At 40.2% G+C, this 24317-nt stretch overlaps 1 protein-coding gene across 1 annotated transcript in view; it reads right to left on the bottom strand.

The window, feature by feature from the left end:
* The window catches only part of DAAM1 (dishevelled associated activator of morphogenesis 1), a 163338-nt gene extending 139573 nt beyond the window's left edge, over window positions 1–23765 (bottom strand). The window contains exon 1 of the mRNA XM_045566390.1: window positions 23608–23765. The gene's annotated coding sequence lies outside the window, so the exon portion shown is untranslated. The remainder of the gene's footprint in view (window positions 1–23607) is intronic.
* Between the last annotated feature and the right edge of the window lie 552 nt (window positions 23766–24317).

The following is a 24317-nucleotide window of genomic DNA, read 5'->3' on the forward strand; positions in this document are numbered from 1 at the left end:
AGGAGGTAGGAACATGAGGTTCTCTGCTGACTTGAGTCAGGCATTTCAGGAAGGGGCCCTGGGAAGTCAGAGGTGGTACAGCCAGACGGTGTTCAAGGAAGACAAAGTCAGCTAAAACAGTGCTAGGGTGGCCCTGGGGACCAGTACTCACCTTCGAGAATCCACCTGTATGAAGCAAACTCCATCCACAAGGAAACTAACAGGCTTACACTGGCTGCGTGAGGGTGTGTGAATGGAAATACGGAGGGAATCTACCCTTGTAAACAATCCCCATCATTCACAGTGTCCTGCTCTGCAAGAATAAAAATGGGGGAAATGTGACTCATAGGAGTCCAGCCTACTCAGTTACAATGTCATTTCAGCAGGCAAAGTAATAGAATTGTTTACTGCCAATATATGACCAAAATGTAATCAAGTGTGGCCAGAAAACAGTGGAAGTTATCACATCTATGTAACAGAAATGACATTTCTTGGTGTTTGCCTTCCTTACCTCCCTCAAGCCCCACCCTAGCTTACTCCCCACGACGGCTACACGGGGCAAAGGAGCTGGGATTCTGCCTTTGGCTGGTGTACTGGGACATTTCCAGGACCGCTGGACTTGCCTGTTCACTACCACAGAGGATTATGAAAGACCTTGTTATGCTGAGCTCAGACAGGGCAAATGCAAACACCTCGGCCTGGTGCAGGTCTTTAACAAGCCTGCAGTGGCTGCCGCCTGCAGAAAGCATGGTCTGCGGCAGGCCTGCCAACAGCCCCAAGCCAGCTGACCGACATCCAGCCACTGTCTCTTTCCCAAATACCGACTGAACAAACCTTGATTCAGCTCTTACGTTACACTCTGGTGGAGAACAGTGAAGAAGCAGCGCCAAGAGAATGACTTGAGAGAAACCATTGTGGGCACACACCAAGCACATGTTCCCATGGAACTGTGAATAACTCAGGCGTCCTTTATGTTTGTTTGAACCCTCCATGTCTAACTGAGGAAAAGACATATTTCTTTTTTGTCTCCAGGGAGAATAAAAGCAGGAAAGTAAAATTCCTGGTAATGTCATATCCAGCCAAACAGGAAAGTTTGTAGGCTCAAGGCTGAAAGGCTTCTAGAGCTACACTAAGCCAATCTGAAAATAATTTATTTTCATTTGTTTCATTCCTTCCAAAATGATCATTCATCTCCCTGCTCACTCACCCATCAAGATAAGAGGAAACATTTTGTAAACACAACAAAATACAGTGTTTAAAAACACCTGAGAGGTGTGGAGAAATCAGAGCCCTCATTTACTGCTGGTGGGAATATGAAATGATGCAGTCACTTTGGAAAACAGTTTGGCAATTCCTCAAAACATTAAACATAGAGTCTCCATAGCACGAAGCAATTCCATACTTAGGTATTTACCCAAGGGAAGTGAAAACACATACTTACACAAAAACTTGTACACAAATGTTGATAGCAGCATTATTCATAATAGCCAAAGAATAGAAACAACCCAAATGTCCATGAATAAGCAAAATGTGGCATTATCTATAAAATGGATTGTTTGGCAGTAAAAAACAATGAAGTACTGACAGATGCCGCAACATAGATGAACCTTTAAAAACATTATGTTAAATGAAAGAAGCCAGTCACAAAAGACCATATATTAAATGACTTCATTTATCTTAAATGTCCAGAACTGGCCAATCCATACGGACAGAAAGAAAATCAGTGATTGCCTGGAACAAAGCTGGGGCAGATCTGTTCAACTGTATGGACAGGAAGGAGGTTGAAACTGTTACCTAAACTGAGACATTTGGCTTTGCCACAGCTAACAGAAAAACATCTCTACAAACAAGATGACCTTCCTGAGGACACCAAGGGAGGAAGAAGCCTGTCAGGGGTCTGTGACAGCAGCCAGCCCTGCCTTGCCCCTGCCAACTTGGATGAATCTGAACAGGAAACATTTACCATCTCTCACAGCGATCCAAATGAACTTAAACCAACATACACAAGAGAAAGGAAGAGGCTTCCCACACAGGTGCAGAGCTGATGTCTGCACAGCGCCTCTGCACACTGTCACCAGACACCTGCTCCAGTTATCCTGGGTCACCTCCGCCTCAACCTTCCAAAGTAAACCGAGGTAAAAAATCCTAGGAATCGCAGTGAACTTCAGAGGGATACTGTCTCTGTGCTATCACCCCAGGCGGAAAAAGGCAGCCAAAATTGGGTATGTTAAGTGTCATATGTGGCTGATACCTTGATGGCATATTGATTTAATAATGGAAATAGGTGACCACTGCTGAGAAATGAGCCCTGAGATTGCCCTTTGATAAGCAGCAAAATCCAGGAAGCAGACAGAAGATTTTGCTTGGACAATGCTTAAAATCAGGACACGGCAAGGTATGCTACAAACACAACAGGGAAGGGATACAGCACTGAGAGAAAAAGAAACTATCTTCTGACCATGGCATCAGCTCTTTACTGCTTTAAAATAAAATTTTAAAGAATAAGCTTCACCATTCCTCCACCTACCCTAAATAGTGAGAGAAGGCCATACTTAAACAAGACAAGCATTTACAAATATATACCCCCATAACCCTTTATTCAAGGGCGGAAATATATTTGAGTCCCCTGGTATTACAATATAAACAATTTTTCTTTCCATATAAGTATGTGCTACACTCACAGCTGGTGGTGGTGTCAGTTTACATCCTCTTTTGGTTTTAGGAATAGCAGTGGGTAGAGGGACCACTGCAAGTCAGATAATCGGAGTCTTAGTCCTGCTTCAGTGCTAACAGGGTAACTCTGAAACACTCTGGGCATTTAATCATGTGTGGCACAAAGGTGGGTGTGGGGTTGTTTTGGTTTTTTTGTAAGCTGTGTAATACTTTATATAAAGGAAATCTCACGGAGAACTTCAACAGATATAACAGCCTGAAGCAGACAGGCTGCTTAAGGCTGGAAGGGGTGTCGGGGAAGGTAGGGATCTTCCCCAAGGTACCTCCTGGAATCTTGGGACCCTACAACACATGGTATAAAAACTGCTGACAAGTTCCCTGAAAACAAAAACTTGATCCTACTTTTAGTAAAATATTTTTCAGAATTTTAATTGAAACCAAGGAAAAAAGACAAAGTGGTAAAAAGTAATGGTTTCTGATCCCTACTTCTTGTGAGTGGGGAAGGGGGCCCCAGAAGTATTACAAGGGGTCCTTCATTCATAAGCATGTAAATGTCTCCCACATATGTGTACCCATTTTTCCAAATAAATTTATATGCTTTGATTAATAAAATTGAAATTCATTAAAATGTTAATGGAATTCAGGATCATGTGGGAATTTTTTTTTTTTTGCAATGAAAAAGGAATCATCACACTGTAAAAGATCAGAGTCACTGCTACAGAGAAAGAAACAGTATTCTGCTTGAATTAAACAATGTAAATTCGTCTCTTAAAAAATGCAAACTGTGGCCTTTAATTTTTATTTTAAAGATTTTTACTACCTACCATGCCAACTAGTTAGATCCCTGTCATTTAGCTGTGGCTACTAGAATGTTGCTTTGAGCAGAATTCTGAGGCCATGTCCAAGCCCGTTAGGAAAGAATGTCACATTTGATAAGCACTGTCTGCCATGGCCTTGGCGAGAACAGCAGGTGGGGGAAGGGACGTGTCTCCTGTATTTGGCAGGCCAGGCTCTGTCAGACAATTATCTTAGATGTGAAGATTAGCAGAGACCTGAATTCACACTTGATTCTGTTATTACACTAAAACTAGAGAGTTTTCTACAGCATGAGTTGTAATAGGAGGTTCACAATTTTGACTTAATTACTTATATTTGTTTACCTTGTGACAATTGATAATATAAGGACTTTCTGTTTAATATTATACTATTTACAAAACAAACAAACAAAAAAACCTCTCACTTTAAACAAGTTTATGCCTCCCAACCAGATGATCATACTTAATGAATTATGGCATTATTACTCTATCATATACCTTGTCACATATTTTTAAGCCTAGGTATTAAAAATGTTTCTTCAGTAGACCAGTACAAGAAAAATTATACATTTGAGAACCTGAGTAAACACAAGCCCATAATGGCTACCAATCTTGGTAGAAAATTAATGATGTTTTATGTTACAAATTGTGTCAATATTTGATCCACTTAGGATCAGCCCCTTTAATTAAAAAATGAAACCTACATAAAGAAAAGTTACAAAATGTGAATCCAGTCACATATTCCACTTAAAATTTTTATAACAAGAATTAACAGGGAATGGCTGAATAAGAAAATAACACAGTTTCATATTTCTTAAATTGATCTTTGAGAAGTTAATAAAATAATATGGAACGCCTTACTATTAACAAGAAAAATGTTTGAATACTTTTAGTCCAGACCTTACCAGCAACAGGAAAGAAAAAAGGCTGTTTATAATCATTATTCTGTTTCATATTAAAGATATTTCACAAGATTTTGCCACTGCAAGTCAAGAACATAGAAAATTGAGATAAAACATCTCATGGTACATTGTACATTGTAAAGGTGTTATTTATTCACAGAATGTGAGTAAAATGTCTGATTTTTTTATTCAGAAAGGTGATTGGCACTCTTGGAAATTCTGCTCCTTCAGTCAGTTTTATGGAGCCCAGTCATTTGGTATTTGAATGGTGCCTAGGAACAAACAAATCAGTTAGGAGGAAATACTCACTTTTTCTAGGCTAGGAAGATAATGAATTAATGTTTCTCGGGAGAAGAGCACAAATGTGACCTCCTCCTCAGCATCTTAGTCCTTACTCCAAAGAATCCTTATGTAACAACTGCTACACCACTGGGTCAAACCATGTCTCCCAAGCAAACACACAGGAACCTACCTGCCAACATCTGCCTTTCCAGACAGTTCCACAGGATTTGTATGTGTGTGTATGTGTGTTTTGTTTGTTACTTCTTAAAGACAAACAGGTGGGGAAATTCAAAATGGAGTCCCAGAAAATAAAATCTGAACAGAACCATAATACTGAATAAGTTGTCTCCTTTAAAGTATGCTGGGAAACATTGCATTATATTCTATTACTGGGATTACCATAACCCTCTAAAATTTCAAACATAAAGCTCTCTAATGCTTGGAAGAGGATTTATTTCTCTGTTTAAATTAGAACAAACCTAAAGCACTCAAGAGCAAACCCACTTCTCCCACAATATTGACTTATGATATATTGACATAAAGACAATTGGACCATGATGGGTACAGCATTTTGCAAAATTTAAGTACTGTATAGGCAATGCTGTAAATATTTTAGCTAAGTGTTTGAGTATCTTTTTTACAACACCATTTATAAACAAAATGTACTGGGTATAACATTTCTTTTATCACAGAAACCACTATAATATTATACAAACTTCTCCCTGTCTCCTCATAATATTTGGATTATTTCATTGTCCTACCTTCTTATTTTCCAAACAAGTTTAGTCCAATGGAAAAACTACATGTCATCTCCCTGGTTTCTATGCCTTCAGAAAAGCCTTCTCCTTAAGTCTCACCATCAGCAAAAAACCACCAAGATTAAGAAACCACTAAGGCAAACTCCAAGAAATGCAAATTGGCAATAAAATGGTTTCCCTCCAGATAACAAGGAAGAGTGTGCTAAGATGATTAATTATGCAAAACTGCATTGGAAAAAATGAATATTTCTCCCTAGCTGATTTGTTCATTCCTAGGCACCATTCAAATACCAAATGATTGGACTCTATAAAACTGACTAAAGGATCAGAATTTCCAAGAGTGCCAATATATTTTGCAAAACTACCCTTAAGCACAGAGAAACATTTTAGGTCATTTTAAGTGCACCTGGAGACCTCGTAAATTTCCTTCCAATGGGTTTCATGATTGTCTAATGTACTTAGGAAACATTCTGGTAGTTTCATATTTGCATTGCTAATTAATCTCTTTTCTGATCAGTTCAAAAACATTTAGATTTAAATAGATAAATGGGCAAACAGGTCATTTGAGAAAGGAAAAATAAAAACGGCCTGGACAAAAACTTCTATTTAACAAATTTTTAAAAATACAAACTAAAATACAGTGTGATAGCTTTTGCCAGCTGTTCAATCACAGATAATTGTAAAATAATAATGCTCATTATAGGCAATGGTGAAATGAAAGATGTTTTAATGCCCTATTGCAATCAACAGTGTCAACTGGCAAAACCTTTCTTGAGGACAATTTGGCAATACAGCCGATCCTTGACTTATAGTGGGGTTACATCCAGATAAACCCATTGTAGAATAAGTGGAAAATACTTTAAGTCAAAATGCATTTAATACACCTAATCTACCAAACATCATAGCTTAGCCTAGCCTACCTCAAACATACTCAAAATACTTACATTAGCCTATAATTGGGCAAAATCATTTAACATAAAGACTATTTTATAATAAAGTGTGGAATATCACATAATTTATTAATCACTGTACTGAAAGTGAAAAACAGAATGGTTGTATGGGTCCTCTAAGCACAATTTCTACTGAATGCATATTGCCTTCCCACCATAATAATGTGAAAAATCAGGGGAATGGACACACTTGAAGCTCTGACTTGGGGGGGGGGCATGGGCAATATGCATAACCTAAACTTTTGTACCCCCATAATAAGCTGAAATAAAAAAAAATAATGTGAAAAATCATAAGTCAACCCATCATAAGTTGGGGACCATATATACTTACCAAAAAAAAGTTTAAATTATATACCTTTTGTCCCATTTATTTTATTTCTAAGAATTTATTCTAAAAATAATCTAAAACATGGAAAAGATGTTCATCATTTTAACGGAAAAACACTACAAAAATGATTATCCTATACCATGTGTAAGATGGAAATAAATGCAGTCATCTAAGAAATTTATTAAGAGTTTTAATAACATGAAAAATGTGTATAACAACATTTAGTTGGGGGAAAGATGCAAAAGAGTGCAGATAATATATAATCAAATATATTTTTCAAACTTCATAAAATTTTTCTCTATTTCTACATACTTTCCTATTTTCTTCATTTTTCCCCCAGTGAGCCTGTATTATTAGTATTATAACCAAAAATAAAATAGGTTTCTGACTTAATAGTTTCAGAATGTCCTTGAAAATTTCCCATGCTGGACAGGACAACATTTCTCAGAGAAGGGACTACTGTCAGGAAAAAACCCAACATTTAGAAGTGGGCAAAAGAGATTACTAGGTATCCTCTCAATGGACTTCTATTTGTGGTCTAACAGGCCCTCCAGGGAGTATCTTTGAGTTTTTTGTTTTTAATTAGGCCAGTGGTTCTCAAAGTGTGATTCGGGGAGCCCTGGAGAACCACAGAGCTTTTCAGTGTGTTTGTGAGTTCAAAACTAATTCCATAATAACATTAAGATGCTATTTACAATTTTCACTTTCATTTTGTCAACAAGTATACCGTAGAATTTTCCAGAAGCTTCAATCCCCATGATGAAGTCATCACTCACAGGATAACATGAAATAGCTTTTGTTCTTAATATGCTTTAAATGAATTAATATTTTAAAGTTTCTTAACTCTAATTTCTAATATAATACATACATTAGTTTTAAAGTCTGTCAATTCTAATTTCTACTATGATAAGTACATTACTCAAGTCTGTTTGGGATCTTCAATTCTTAATAGGGTGAAAGGGTCCTAAAAAACTGAAAAGTTTGAAAACCTACTGGTTCAGACTATTTCACAGTTTTGTAGGGGTAGGAATTAACTTGCAAAAACCACACAGTGATGTAATAATGGCTCTTGTCCATAGCAAAGCAAATGAATTTTGTCTGGTAGTGATACAATTACTTTACACGGCTGTAGAAAAGATGACCAAACATTACATTTGATGGCCCTTGAGAATACTAACCCATGTTATATACATACAATAACAAGTTTATTTCAGCATTTCTGATTGTGGATAAATGACAGACAGACAGACATATATATCTGTTCAAATTCTCCTGTGAATGGGCCTTAACATCTTACTGGTTCCCCATTAATTAGTGAGTTAAATAAAATTTTTGGCATGTGTTTATTTTATAATTTTGAGAATCTTATTTTTAAACTCTTTGAAAATTATTCTTTAGCATCAGCTATCTAACAAATTGATCAGTTTCTGTATACAGGGCATGACACTAATAAAAATGAAGGAGAGGGACTAATTAAATAATTAACCAAATTATGTTTTAAAACAAATGTAAGCTATGGTAAATAAGTTCTACTAATTCAACAAAACAAACCCAGTCAAGATTCTACTTTCACTCCTAAGTCTACTACAGTAGTTTGTGCTACATGTAGCTGAAAATAATACAAACTGATTTGTCAAACATTTAGGAAATGAGACTTCATTTCCAATATTTCTTACTAGTCTCCTTCAAAGTAGTTTGCTTCTAATGAGTTTCTGCAGTTAACATCACACATTCTAGAAGGTGGCTCTCTTCTATTAATTTAAAAATATATATGGTAGTAAGAGTAGAATAAGTGTCAGTATATCTCATTTCATAGGTGAGATACCTGAACCACAGAAAGATAAGTGAATTACCCAATCTTACATACATCAAGAGTGGCTGAGAAAGGTTCTCCATTTTCACATAGTTTAGAACACTTTTTGGTTCAAATCAAGTCTCTGTCTTCCCCTCTCCTGTCTCTGTCTTTTTCAGGCCCTTGCAGGTGTGGCCTGCACAGGTGCACACACTCTTGGGCACTCTTCAAGCTAAATTAGTCTAAAAGGTGTTTTTCTTTTGAATTATTGATTACATTTTATGTGTTAATAAAGTAAATGTTGTTTAAAGTATATATAATGTTTTCATTAAAGCCCCTACTCTTAAATGCTCACAATTATTACATATGAAACATTGTTTATATATGAGAAACATAATTTCAAGTAGTCACAAAGCAACCATTGTTATTTTTCTACAGTGAGACCAGAGTGTTCTCAGGCAAGGGTTCTGCAAACAACTCTGATTTAAATCCAGCCCACTACCTGTTTTGTAAATCAACTTTTACCAAAATTTTATTTATGGCCATATCCATTTGTTTATATATTGTCTACAGCTACTTTCACACTACAATGGCAGAGTTAAATAGCTGGCAGGGACAACGTGGCCTACAAAGCCCAAAATACTTACTATCTGGCCCTTCACAGAAAAAGTTTGCCATCCTCTAAGTTTTTATGTTCTTACTTATCTCAATCCAAGGCTATCTTTTCCTCTAAAATAAAATTTAAATTAAATAACCTCTTCTATTTTCCTTCAGTGGCAATCACGTAAAATTATTCTCTTAAAACAATATAAAGTATTACATTTTTTAAAATGGAAGATTCCAACGGTGAGGTTTTTAAATATAGCATACCATGTTCTTTAAGGACAAAGGATGTGTCCTTAGAGAGCCTATAGATATATTAAGAAAATAACTAGCAAAGGCCCGCTGTAAAAAAGCAAGTATTTCATGACCTCAATTTTTAAAATCTGGTCATTTTCCAAAACTCAAAATTGAAAATGCCTTTCTCCTTTAAGAATTTTTTTTTTCCTTTTAAAAAACTGAAAATCTGATTCAATAAAAACACTTAGCTTAAAGATCTCAACAAATCCAAACATCACTTAATGTATCCATGTTACATGTTTTCTGTAAGAATTTTAACTGAACTAATTAATACACTGTATATAACACTTAGATTGCTCTTAATAATAGGAATCTGAAAAAACCTGACACATTTGCTTTACTCCTAAATGTATACACTTCTTGAAATACCTACATACACGTGGATCTAGTAAATGATGCCAAAACACACTGTGTACCAAATAGCTTTTCTACTTCTAGTGACCAGATAGTATAAGACATCAATTGTTATAACTAATTTACAGGAAATAGAGGAAACAGAGAAACATGCTGTACCATGAGTTCCAGACTGTGGGAAATTCTACAGGACAAATAACTGAGTTTTCTTTCACAAGTTGCAAGCAAAAATACTGCAGATTTAGAGAGGTTTAAGGGGTATATAAAACTACTTTATACAAACCTTATTTGAATCCTCAGTTGAACAAACTTTAATAAAAGAGGGAACTGTAAGACTCAATAGATATTTCGTGGTTTTAAAGAATATACATTTAGATATTATTTTAGATATGACAATGGCCTTTTACTTGTGTTTTTAAAGCATCCTAGTTTTTCATAGATATATACTAAAATACTGAAATATTTACAGCTGCTATTATATGATGTCTGAAACTTGCTTTAAAGTAATCCCAGAGTTTAGGGAAAGGGGTTGAGGGTGGATATGAAAACTCAGTCATGAACTGATAATTGGGGAAGCAGTGGGTACAGGGAGGATTCTCACATAAGTTATATTAGTCTCTGCATATGTGTATGTGTGTAGAAAATTTTCAATAGTAAAACTTCTTTAAAAAAAAATCTTCATTTTCACTCCACTTGAAATAAAAAAAGGTAGCAATTGGAAGCAATAAGTCTGAGAGGGAAGCATTTTAGGAAGACAGAGTGGGTCCTGAAGCATTGTGAGGTACCATCTATTCTGATGATTTTTGGATTTTGTGTTTTCATTTTAATAATCGTCAACAGTATAATGCCCATAATGTGTGTTGCCTGGTATGACACGTAGAACTTTAAGTGATGTCCCAATACCTTTCCCCTTGTATAATTCCACCCCCCTTTAAATGCAGGTGGAACCAGTGACTATGATGAGATATCACTTCTGTGATTACGTTATTAATACTTCATATGGTCAAAGGGAGATCAGGTGAATCCTTTCATATCAGCCATTTCTCTGGCTGACTGCAGAAAAGGAAGTCAGAGAGAGGTACTCCAGCTAGTGTGGGAGAAAGCAAACATCCACACCGTGAATTGCCAATGTGGGCCACATGGCACAGAATGTGGGTGACCTCTAGGAAACGAAAGCAGTCCCTTGCCCATAGCTAGCAATCCTCAGTCCTAGAGTTACAAGGAAACAAATTCTGCCAACAACCAGTGAGCTCAGAAGCCCCTGCCACCCAGATGAGAACTGCAGCCTTGGCTGACATCTGGATTTCGCCTGCTAAGACCATGGGCAGAGAGTGTAGCCACAGCATGTCCAGGCTTCTGACCTGGCATAGTTTTAAGCCACTAAGTTTGTGGTAATTTATTATGCAACAATAAAACTAATATGCCTGGATAAGCAACTTATAATCAACTAGCACCACAGCATCTCAAGGCCTACCTTTGAGCATGGGTTTATGATCCCATTGGCACCAAGTGAGTATCTAAACATTCAGCAATTTGACTTTTAATACAGTGTTTCTAGAGGATCATAAATCCAAATTTGAGAAAACTTGAGCTATCTAATCCCTGATAAATGAAATATTTCTCATCCAACACACAGCTTTAGAGACCAGAGTTCATACTTGAATGCTTTTTACAATATAAAGACTTCTAGAGCAGAAACATCCTGCAAAATAATCAAATCGAACAAGTTTAAAGCAAATTGTGACTAAACCAAATGCATCTCCAAAACCTTAGCTTACCATCATAGCAGCTATAAAATGGAACAAAGCTTTTTATCTTTTAATACCCTAGCTCATAATTAGGCGGTATGAGAAAAATATGGGCCAGATTTCATTACAACAAAAATTTCTTTTTAACAAAGCTTTCCATACTTCAGATGGTCCATCAATATTAAGGAATTATCACAACTATTGTCAATATTAAACATCTCTTTAATTAGAAGAAAAATTGAGATGTACATGAAGATAGCAAAAGGAAAAGTAAGTAATATTATCCCTAAGGCCTAAAAATCTGTTTCTAAGGTTCTACTAGGTCTTATTCTTTTTAATATGTTTTTTAAAATAATAGATTTATTGAAATATACTTCATATACCATAAAATCTATCCATACAAAATGTACAGTTTGATGGGTTTTAGTATAATCACAAACTATATAAGATTACTACTACTTTAGAACATTTTCACCACTGCCAAAAGAAACCTCATATTCTGTCTTTTAAAAAAGACTGTCTTTCTTTCTACAACACTATGTCATGCTAACAAATTTCCCTAGTAGTAGAAAACCTTGGCCATCCAAGACTCAAAATCAACGTTTAGGAAAGCAAATAAATGAGGGTAAAAGATTTAACCACAGGCATAACAAATATTGAAAAAACTGATTTGGGATTATAGAGTATTGATTACTATAACTGATGTTGTAAACATTGCTTTGAAAAGATGGACATGCTCCAAATCAGCAAAACATGAAATCAACTGCCAGTGAAAGCAGAGAGCCTTTCATTGGGGGAGACTCTCCACCTCTTGAACAAGATAATCTGTTTATTTCAGGAGCTAAAGACAGGATAATCTGAGTTTTATTAATACTTAAGTAAAAAAAAAACTTCTGGCCAGGTGTGGTGGCTCACACCTGTAATCTCAGCACTTTGGAAGGCTGAGGCAGGAGGACTGCTTGAGGCCAGAAGTTCAAGACCAGCCTAGACCACATAGGAAGACCTCATTTCTTTAAAAAAAAAAAAAAAAAAAAAAAAATTCTGTGTTACAAAGGAAAAAACTGAAGATTTCTCTAAGAACATAAAACATTCTGAAATGTTCACACCCAACATTGAAAAAAGTTTCTCATGACAAATGAATAAATGAATGATGTTTTAAGGTGTTTCTTCCAAGGCTTGTAGGAAAGTCCATAAAATGCCCAATATATTTTCCCCTAAAAATTAGTCATTTCCTTGCCTCTGTTATGCTTGCTAGAAGTCTGGATCTGAAATTCTATCTTTAAAAAAAAAAAAGCCACTTTATTCTATTCCCCACCCCCAACTCCCATTTGTTCATTACAACTCTGGGCCAAAGACAAGGTCCTCCATGGCGATGCAGCGCTGGCACACAGCATAGGCTAAGGAAGGAAACTTGCAACAAACACACCTACCCCATGTTTATGAAGCCAGAGGAGAGTCTGATGGGAAGCTCACAGAGTTTGAAATAACCCAGATCCCTTCCAGACTTCTTTAGATCCTTTTCTAGAATAAAAGCTAGGAAGAGCATTTATTGCTACTCTCTCACCCACTTTTTATCTCAAGGATGCTTATTTGTTGACCATTTGTGATCAGGTGGCTTCTGTTTCCTTTTCTTTTAAACAATAAGTTAAACTACAAATTGAATTCTCCACAGGTTTAGAGTTAAACCTGCCAAAATATCAGAAAGCTTCAAGATTATTAGAAGCATGAGGTTCAGTGTATCCAGTAGTGCACACTATATAACATGTAAAAGACCTTTCCATTTCACAAACTCAAAATTCTAAAACAGTAAAAAAATATTCACACAAAAATGGATGTGAAATTTACAAAAGCAAAGCTGTGCATGTAATCAGCGAGGCAGGCAGCCCCAGCACACATCTGCAACTATAACCACATTTCCCAAACCCAAGATCTTTTGCTCTTCTCACTTGTTTTCAGTTCTGGCTGAATGTCAGAATTACCTGGGGAGCTTTGAGAATCGGGGAGATCAGGTCAGGCCCCAACCCCAGATCTACTAAATCAGCACCCCTGATCATCTCCATTTTTTAAGTTCACCATGGAAAATTCTGACGCCCATCCAAGGTGGAGAACTGTAAGACCAGACACAGTAGAAGAGGTGTGGGGTTCCCTTGGCAGTCTCACCTATCCCTCTGAGAAGGAACTTTGCTTTACGTTTTAACTGAAACCGTATGCTTCCCCAACCCTCAGCTTTGCATTAGTTGCTCAAGAAAGGAGGTTGGGTTGGTTAATTAAAATCTTACAACATTTTCACTTTGTACCCTGACAATCTTATTAATATCAATGTTTTTCTGAAAGGCAAGGCAAGCGTTAGCAAAGCCCATGTTTTAGAGTCTAGTTTTAAAAACATTCTTGTTTGGGGAAGGAAAAAAAAAAGGACTATCACTCTGTTAATCCTTTTCAGAGCTCTTCCCACATTGCTGTCATTTTTAAAGGCTGAGACTTTTTTTTCCCCCCTAAAGCATTTTGCCCTTGGACAATAATGACAGAGCTGGCCTTTCCTTTCCCTCAAAGCTTCATCTGCCTTATCCACAGATAACATTACTGACCTACCAACACAGGCCATGGGCTTCAAAGCTGTTTACCCACCAGGTCTGGTGGGCCTACCCTGGCCCAGCATCAGCATCTCACAAAGTCTCCCGTTGTGACCAAATACATGTCCTTAAAATGTGGCTGGCCTCCCAGGCTGTGGTCATGGAAGAATGGAGAAGTGACCCCATAGGGTCCAATCCACTGACCTTTACTTTGCTCTAACCAACTGCCCAAATAAATAAAAACAGCAGGGTAGCTCGGTTTCCCAGATGAATTCCAATTTATCCCTAAATAGCCAAGCCCAGTTCAATGTTTAAAGTCTTCAGGCTATCCAAAATCTGTCAAATGGCTCTCAACCAGGATTATTTTGCCCCTAGGGGGCATTTGGCAATGTCTGGGGACATTTTTGGTTGTCACAACTGGAGGAAGGGGTGCTACTGGCATCTCGTGGGTAGAGGCCAGGCACGCAGCTAAACATCCTACAGTGTGCAGCGCAGCCTTCCTTACAGCAAAGATCGATCTGGTTCCAAATTTCAGTAGTGCTGAGGTTGGGAAACCCTGGAGTACAGCACAAAAATGGGTCATTTGCCATCCCGCTGCTAGATAAACCTTTGAAGAGACTCTCATCCCAATTTAATTCAGTTTAAAATAGGAATCACAAACTCAATGCCTTCAAGGGCCAAGGAGTCAAAGAAATATCACATAAGCCAAATGGCTATGCATTAGGCAGTAGGATGTGGTAAGGTCTGTGACAAAGCAGTATAAAGGCTCACTAAATATCATTCCATTTTTAAAAATTATACTATGCTGGCCAAACAAAACATGACGGCTGGCTACATTCACCCTGTGGACCCCTGGTGGTCCAACTCTGGTTTAAAGTGATGGTCGACTTAAACAGAACTAGATGATCACCACAAGACACTGTCTAGCTTCACCTCTTACATCCTATGGAAATTCCTGAGCTGTTCAGTTAAAAATATACTAGGGATCAGATCTTGGTGGTTTAGCTGTAGCCAAGAACATGGTCTCAGGTACATTGTGCCAAGGCAGGGGCCAAGGTTGGAAACTCTAGAGGTGAAAAAATAGAGTTCCCCTTCACTGATCTCCATTTTAGGGAAACCCAGCGCATGATACATCAATATTACCACAATGTCATGTAAATGAGGTCATTATTTTAAAAGGATACTGTTGTCACAAAAATTCAAAGTTTTTACCCAGAAAACAGCTTATTCTATGTTTAACAGATGAGGAAACAGAGGCCCAGGAATTTTAAAGGAATTACCATGATTACCCAAATCTGAGCCTAAATCAATTGGTTTGTTTTTTCCCCCTCTGTGCAATTGCAAAGCACCAACCAAAAGGTAAGGAGATTTTTTCATTCAAGGTGTCAAATATTCATGACGAAATAGATATACATAGACTAAATTAAACCTACTTAGTATTATCCTCTTTCCCCATCAGAAAAATCATTAACATGTTCCCCCCAAGTCACAGTTTGAAGATCTCTTTTCCACATCACAGAAGCACTAAAAGCAGGTTAAATATCTCCAGCCCTCCTTTCAGATCAGGCTGTAGAGAAGAAAGCCAAATCAGCAAATGGAAACACAAGAAGAAGGAAGCCCCCGATGTGAATTCTTGTGAGTATGTGTGCTTTCTGTTAGCGGAATTCCTGGCCTGAAGAGACAGCATAAACAAAGGCGATCCAGAGGGAAACAAGTGATAAGTGAAACCCAGTAACTCCCTCTGTCCTTTCTCCACCTACTTCCCTCAACTTGCTCCGTCAGAAAAACAACCTGAGTTGGGGAGAATTACAATGTGAGCTATCCTCTCCCTGCTGCCTCACAGCTCCATATTCTAAGTTAGAGGGTTAAGGGTGACGATGTGTTGCTTCTTAAGGTCGGTGATTGAGGCTCTCGTGACACACACCTTGGCAGACTGGGGACAGCCAGCTCACCTTGCCAGAGAGGCCATGAGAGCAGAACTGGCAAATTACAATCCAGGGAAAGGTGAGATATGGAAGAAAGGTAACTTCAGCCACAGCCTGAAAAGAAATTGGGTTAAATTTAAAATTAAAATTTTTTAATCAACCCCTTAACAGAAAATGTCCTAGGCAAGGCAGTTTCTTGCCACACTTCCTAGAACTAGTTAACTAGTAGTTAGAAGTGTCACCTACTCACAGAATCTCAAGCCCTAAATGGGTCATAGAGTTCTTCTAGTGCAATCCAATCTCTGTTCTTGATTTTTAAAATACAAAAATATAACAGCAGGCCTGTTCATTTAACCTTCTCAAAACATGCTGCAGTCAGTGTCAGCCACAGGCTTCAATTCCAGCATTCATTCCAGATCCTCTCTGACTTTTAGTTCATATTACCACTGAGAGCTGAGCAAAGTACCTCTAATGCAAACACGATTGATGGGGAAACAAAACAGAAACGTTATTCTTGTTGCTTTTGCCACCATCATCCTAAATCAAACAACAGCCACTAATATTTGGTTAACTGTAGCTGCATTTTTTAAAAAATTCTAATTGATTGCCTTGAACAGAACTGTATGACTTTTTCTGTACCCACAATTTCACTACCCTGCATGAGTAGAGAATGCAGCAAGGTCCTTCAAATGGTTTAAGTTGTCCATTTTATTTTCTTCACTTCTTGCAATAAGTTTTGTAGTAAATGCTCGGGATTTAGAAGGACCCCTAGTCTAACTCTTTTGTTACGGAACTGCAGATTCTAACTTAACTCACGTCTAGACATAACACTACTTGGTTTTACTAAATCCCTATGAAACAAATACAAATTTAAGCGTAGGCACATATGAACAATCCATCTCATCTGGTAAAAGACATTGGCCACCATCCTTCACTTTTTTTCTTGGATGCAAATATGCAGAACTTATATGGCATCTTCTTTTGCTGTGACAGCTGTGTACTGATATATCCACAACATACTGTCTACTCCCGTTTGTGGCCAAGAGCATGAGTTAAAAAAAAAAAAAAAAAAAGAGCTGACTAGGGTTACAGGTGCAGTTTGTGGCTCCAAAACAAGGCAAAGCTAACCCACGCTCTCAACCTGGTTCGTACATCACTAACAAACTGAACTTAGCCAACAAGCCAGAATATAAGAACTCATCTCAGAAAATAAAAGATGGACATCTGTATTATCCCAACAATGCTCAAAGCTAAGATCTGGGCTATCTACTCTTGTAAGTCTATTCAGAAAGTTCATCAGATGGGCAACATTTTTCAAATGCACTGCAAGTATTTTTTTTAGAAATAAAAAGGGCAAAGACCAGTTTAATAGGTGACCTTAATTGTGTGCCTGGCAAAATACAGGTAAACTTCAACTCCAATCCTGGTGCAATTTATAGAACAAAATGAGCTCAGGTATTACCAAAGGTGAATGACATACTTAGAAGTGTAACAAGATGAGTAATTAAGAAAATAAAGCTTCTGAATTAATATCTGTTGAATGCATATTATGTTTGAGTAGATAATGGCTAACAAGCCTCTTGTTTTCATTTTCCCTTCCTGGCAATATGCTGTTAGGGCATAGCTTTCCTATTATTTCCTTGTGTTTTAGTCAATTGTCTTCATTAATATTGTCAAAAGTAGCACAATATACAGTTTTAAGCCAAAAGGAAAAGATCTATTGTAAGTCAGGATATCACACCAGCTACATTGGAAATTGAACTTGCTTCCCTAGTTTTCCACATTAAATTCACAATAGTGGCTATGGCTTAAAAGAATTGCAATTGTTATTTGGCACCAAATTTGCTCCACTGTAAAAACAAATACAAGTCTTTCTTCTGGGGGGGGGGGAGCTTATTTTAATATCTAATGACATCCAATGTTATATTACATGTTTGACTATTGCTCAAGTTTTCATTTTCTCAAATGAGCTTTCACAATTTATGTTAAAAGACAACAGGGAAAGGGGAAGCTGAGAAATTATGGGCCCTCTTAACTCTCAATGCAGGCTTCTGTGGCCCTGTTCTGGGTGAGAAGATCTTTTATCAGATGAGGGATTCAACCTACCAAAAAGTTATCTCACTTAACAAATAGGGGCCAATGCTGGACAGGCTCTAAATAGATTTAGAGATATAAGAGCATTTCCTTTTTCAAATAATTTGCCTATCATTCCCATAGCAAAAAGGGGAGAGCTCAAACGTTTTGTTATTCAAATACTCAAATGCAACATTTTTAATCTCACCTAACCATTTCTGTTCCAGAAATCCAGTAAAAGCAATTTTACTCTCAATCAACCCAGGACTCACTGACCCAACACTGTCTCAGAATTAAGAGATGCAAAGGAAGCTGTGATTCCCCCAACTCAAGTTGGAAAGAAACGAATAACATGCAAGAAAATCAGAAGCCAGGCAACGGTGTGGTGTGCAAAGAACTAGATTGCCTGGGTCCCTAACCTAATCTGCCACTTACAGGTCATGTAACCTGAGCTAGCCAAGTTCCTTAACTTCTCCATGCCTCAGTTTCCTCATTTGTAAAATAATGATAGAAGTACCCACTTTATATAGTTGTTGTGAGGAGTCAGTGATGTAGCCTGTGTAAAGTATTAGAAAGGACTTGGCATGATGTAAGCACCTCCCATGCTCTATTAGTATCCCATTAGCTGTAAGTGTTGTGTGGTCAGGCTGGGGCTCTAAGGAAGAAGGGGGCGGTGTGAAAGCTGAGGGACAGGCAGGGGAGGCTTCCTGGAAGCTATGACATCTGAGCTGGATCTAAAAGCACAAGGAGAATTTAGACACTCAGAAGGGTGCACATGCCAGATGAGGGCAGCCATTACTGCAGAAAGTCACAGAGAGGGGAAAGACCCAGGAGCGCTTCAACATCAACAAGGAAAATAAGCTCACCAAAGCCGAGTGTGTATTTGGTAACTCCAGATGAACTGGGTGTGGAGACTGGGGGGAGGCTCTGTGCACTTGTTGGCTATGCTCCTAAGATTTAACATTTAGCCCATTTTTAGATACATGTTCTATGAATGCAAACTCGTGTGCTATGAATACAAACTCTCCCTGAAATGCTCTGTTCTCTGCTTCGAGAACCGTGAAAAGGATGCTAAAAAATTAAAAGGTAACACTTTTTTTCCTTTGGCTGCAAAAGGAGTCTGCTGGAGTGGAATGTAGGTCACCAAAATCAACTTGCATCTCATCTTCATGTCTGTTCCTCTTTCAGTGGGGGCACTAACCAGGTGTAAAGCTTGGAGGAAGTGGGGTTATTTTAGATCCATCCTTTAATTCTGGTCTCTGTCAGCAGCCTCAGCCACTCCAAATAACACAATCTACATAAAAGACAGTACACTTGCTAAGTGAATGTATCTTCAAGAGAGGTATCCTCCACCCCAACTTGTCCCAGCCTGATCAGCCCAACTAGACATTACACCCAAGCCACATACAGAACCTGCCCTCGGTACTAATTTCTTTTTTTGTTTGTTTTGTTTTTTCCAATTTCTTAAACAGTACCAGTGCAATCAGTTGCCTCTCAACTTTGAGGTCTCAGGGAAACCACTAAGAATGGATGTTATGAGTATTTAAGATAGATGTTCACTTAGGAGATTTCCTCCATTACCAAGTTAGACATTGCAATACCAAAATAAGTGACAGTAGTCCACATTCCTCATCCAAAGAGGAAAAACTGCAAAAGAAAATAGAAGAATTTTCATTTTGATTGGTGTCCCCTCTAGAAAGAAAACAAGTTTGCTAACATAAGGTGGCCATCTTGCTTTGTTTCCAGAGGTATAAGGATAGACTTAACACTTGGAAATACCAGACCATGGCTGGAAGCCATGAGCCCCACAGCAGTTACAAGCTTTGTGATTATTTCCTGAACCAAACACCTAAGGCACTCAATGGTACCAAGCTTTGTTGGAAAAGCTTATTTCCTCTGATCTAACAGCTATAACTTTCAGTGTTTTCACAGAAAACCTCAAGATTCTCTTTATACTCCATACCATCCCCAAAATATTTACAAAAATGAAACACTTTCAATCTTAACTGTTCTGTTTGTAAACATCTTATTGTTCTGAGGACTATAGTATCAACACTAAAGCAGCCTTTAAAACAAAGTAGGTCAATAAAACTACACAGATACACACACATTCTTAACACCTAGAATGTGTCTGCTAAACAAGAAAGCCAGGATTCAAATTCCTTAGCACCTATTCACTGAACTCCTGTAAGTACCACCCAAAGATGCGACCCACCACACCCTCTCCACTATCGCACCTCCTCGATAATTTATACTTCTGAAAACCCACAGAATCCAACTACTGGATAATAGAATGTTACAAACATTGGACAAATGTTCTTTCACATCAGCCAGCCTGGGACAACTGATCCTGTTCACAGAACAACTCTACCTCAGGTGAGGGGATTATTGTTTCCCAGCTCTTCTGGAAGCCACTGGTGGCCTCGCAAAAGCCTCTAGAGAGCCTTGGTCTCTCTTCCTATTCATCTGTCACACATCTCCTGGGAAAGTTAACTGGGACAAGGATAGTACAACTGAGAGAAATCTAGAAATGCCTGGTTTGGGATAATAAAAAATTATAACTAGAAAAAAATGGTCTATGTGAGTGAATGTATTTTAAAAGCAAATAATTACAAAATACATCTCTATATTTCAAATGCACAGAAGGCCTTTAATGTCAGACAGGACTTCTGGGTTATGCTGAAAAGAAAATGCTTCACAGAAAGCAAAGGGAAATATTAAAATGGATGACAAAACTATCAGCGGAAAGAATACAGACCTTAGATCTCTAATCATGGCTCTATTACTTAATATTCATTCAACAAATATTTATTAAAGACCCACAAATGGACAAATTGCTCTAAATGCTGGGGAGACAGAAAAAGACAAGACAAAGACCCTGCCTTCAAGGAGCTTATAATCTAGTAGGGGAGACAAACAGATAAATGAAGAAAATTTTTATTTAATGATAAGTTCTAAGACAAAAACAAAGAGTAAGTGACAACTGATCCTGTTTCCTCATTGAGATGTAGTCACCTACTTAAAACAAGATGATGAGTGTCAAACACCTGGCACACAGCTTCCCCAAGCATTTACTTATACATGAATGCACATTCATAGACACTCAATGTATACACATTGCCCCCCAAAACTGCAACTTCTGTGATAATGCACTTTGGTATAAAATGCAAGCAGAGTAGAAACAAAATATTTGTATAATTCAACTATACTTAATGCAGTTAAGTTACAAATAACTGCACTCATCAAGAATCTGTAGGGCAAAACCTAAACAATCCTAAGACTAAAGTATTAATTAGAAGAGTTCATATACTGGGAGAGCGGTAACATAAACAGTATTATAAACAGTAATATTGCCTTGTCTACTTTGATGGGTTGCCATGAAGAACCAGGCTATTTTGCCATACAAGTAAGGCTGAGCTATTAACACAATGCCACAGAGTCAGAAGCTGGGTTTAAACCCTCATCTTCAGATGACATTGAGAAAGAAGAAGAAGAAGAAAAAAAGAGAATGTCCAAGTCTTGAATCACAAGATTTTATACCTAGAATCAACTTTAGGAAACCCTCTATTTATACCCCTCTCCTCGTGTTACCAATGAGGACACCGAGGTCCTGGGAGGTAAAGGGTTAACCCCAGAGTGGAGTAGCCAGCAGTGACAGAGTCAGAGTGCTTCACTCTCAAGGATCTGCACCCTCTAGGCCACCATTTAGATTTTATGAGAACCACAAGGGATGAGAGTTGACTTCCAAAATTCAACTTCAGTTATTAATTCTCCCTAATCACTTCCAGTCAGCTGTACCTAGGGCAAATTAAGGATCTTTACTGGTGACCAGGGAGCTCCCTGTATGCAGAATAGGGGAGAGCACCCTCCTTTGAGAAAGCTGCCTTCAACACCATAAGCTGCTTTATTGGGAAAAGGATCCGGCTAGCCTGAAAGGCGAAAAAGATCTTTCAAGTTGTAATTTTCAGACTTGCCTCAGGAAAAAGGCGCCAAATAATTAGCTTCAGGGAGCAAGGTGGAGAGATGAGGTATGGCACGCCACAGGGAAAGGGGTCTAAGAACTGTGTCCAAGCTATTTACAAGAGAATGGGGAGAGTCCCGGGGCAGTGAAAGGGGCTAGGAGGAAGAGCAGCTGGGCCCAGGGCAAGCATTTGACCACACCCACTGGCCACGCCCTCCCAGCTGCCCGCAGAGCCACATCGAATCGAAACAGCAGTGGCAGCAGTTAAGATTCCGAAGGCAGGTCGCCATGGCAACGGGATTCATCTTGCAGGCAAACTCCGCTTCAATTCACGGGGTGTTGCTCAAATCTCAAGAAACTACCAGCTCAATGAGAGCAAAACGGTCACGGGCGGCGTTTGCTCTTGATGTTCTCCTGAGGATGGAGGTGGGGGAGAGGGGAATGGAGTGCAGCACTCTATTCCTGAACCCACAAAAATATTTTACGAGGCAAGAGACAGAACACTCCAAAACCAGGCTGTGAGCAACTTGAGAAGAGACCTTAGCAGGGTTTGATGAATGAATCAACGAACGAATGACGGTACTACGGCAAGGGAAAGGAAATCCAGGGGACGTCAGAGTTCTGGGCCTCGCGCACGTCTCCAGTCAGGGGGCAAGCCGATTGCAAGCAGCTGGCTTTCGGCACCAGCTGGATAAACCGATTATCCAGCCATCCTGCCCCACAGCGAGCCTTATCATTAGCTTATCCAACACCCCCAACCCTCCTACCTCCTCCTGGCCCAGGGCTCCGGGGCAGGCGCTGCGCCCCAGCCCAGGTGCTCTTCGCCGAGGGAGCGATCGCGGGGGACTGAGATGCGCTCCCCGGAGAGGGACAGCTGGCAGGAACGCTCTGCGGCGCCTCGCACCGGGTCCGCAGGCGGCGCAGCCTCCCCTCGCCGCTGTCCGCCAACACCCCGCGCTCCCTTCGCAACGCCCGATTTCCCTCCTCTCCCGTCACATATTTAACTCCAACTTTGCCTGAATCAGTCACCCTGCCCCTTTCGAATGGGGCTTGAAGTGAGGGTGTCGGGGTGGCGGAGGTTCTGCTCGGGAGCGGAGGGGCACACGGGTCCCTCCCTGCCTGTCGCCACCTCCGTGTCCAGCAAGCCCGCCTCGGGATTCTCGCTCTCCGAGGCGCCGGGCCAGGAGCTCCCGGACGCTGCCGCAGAGCCCGCAGCCCCAGCCGCGGGGAGCCCGCCGCAAAGCGGCCAGTGGTACCCGGCCGGCTCCCGGCCGTCCGAGAGCCTGAGAAAGAAAGGAGGGAGGGACCCTCGTCCTCGGGGGCGCCTTCCTCTGGGCTCGCCTCGCTCTGCGCTGCGCTGCAGCCATTTTCTCATCCCCAGCTTGGCAGCCGGGAGCTGTCTGCATCCCGTTCCCACCCAGACCCAACCTGAAGGACGGGTTTAATATTTACCTACTGGCCCGGGAGCTCCGGGGAGGCGGCGGGAGGACACGCCGCGAACGCAGCGCCCGACCCGGAGCAGCACGCCCACCCCCGCGCCACCGCGCGGTGCCACTTAATGAATGAGTGCGGCGGGCGAGGCGGCGTGTCCCCTTACCTGAGCAGCCCCTGCATGCTGGAAAGGCGGCTCTGCGCGCTGGGTACAATGGGATCCGGTTAAACAGTTTCCTTCACAGCCGCTCGTAGGTTACCAACTCGCAGGTGACATCACCCTCTCCTCGCCTGATAGGATACAATGTGGCGCCCACTGCGCATGGACCCTCCGGCCGGGCCCGCTGACCCCTGGGAGTTGTAGTCCCGACCTACTAAGCGTAGTCGAGACGGCCTCACTGCCGGCGCTCTCGGAACTACACCTCCCGGCATACCGCTCGGCCCCTCCGGCCCCGCCCCCGGCCCCGCCCCCGCCGGGACCCGCCCCCTCCCCGCCTTCCAGCCTCACTGTGTTCACGGTGGTCGTTTAGAGGCAGAGCTGTGGACCGCACGGGCCCCCCTGCGGTCGTGCCTCTATACTTGACCTCTACTCCGCCGGGCGCGGGCTCCGAGGGGTCCAGGGTTCGTTCGCATCCGCCAGGCAGCTCTAACTAGCCAGGCTCTCTCGGCCCCGCTGGGAAGGGACGACGAAGACTTTCTCGTCTTCCCCAGGCATAGCAACTAATTCGTAGGACTCCCTGGTCCTGGAATTCCCCCCATGTCCCCGAGGATGGGGCGACGCCGGCCCCGAAAGGGTAGAATCCCCGTGTACCCCACTTGATTCAACCAACCTTTCTCTTTTCTCTTTCCTTCTCCCCATTTAACGGAGACCAGATG

Source organism: Lemur catta, chromosome 1, assembly GCF_020740605.2.
Source record: "Lemur catta isolate mLemCat1 chromosome 1, mLemCat1.pri, whole genome shotgun sequence".
Lineage (NCBI taxonomy): Eukaryota > Metazoa > Chordata > Mammalia > Primates > Lemuridae > Lemur > Lemur catta.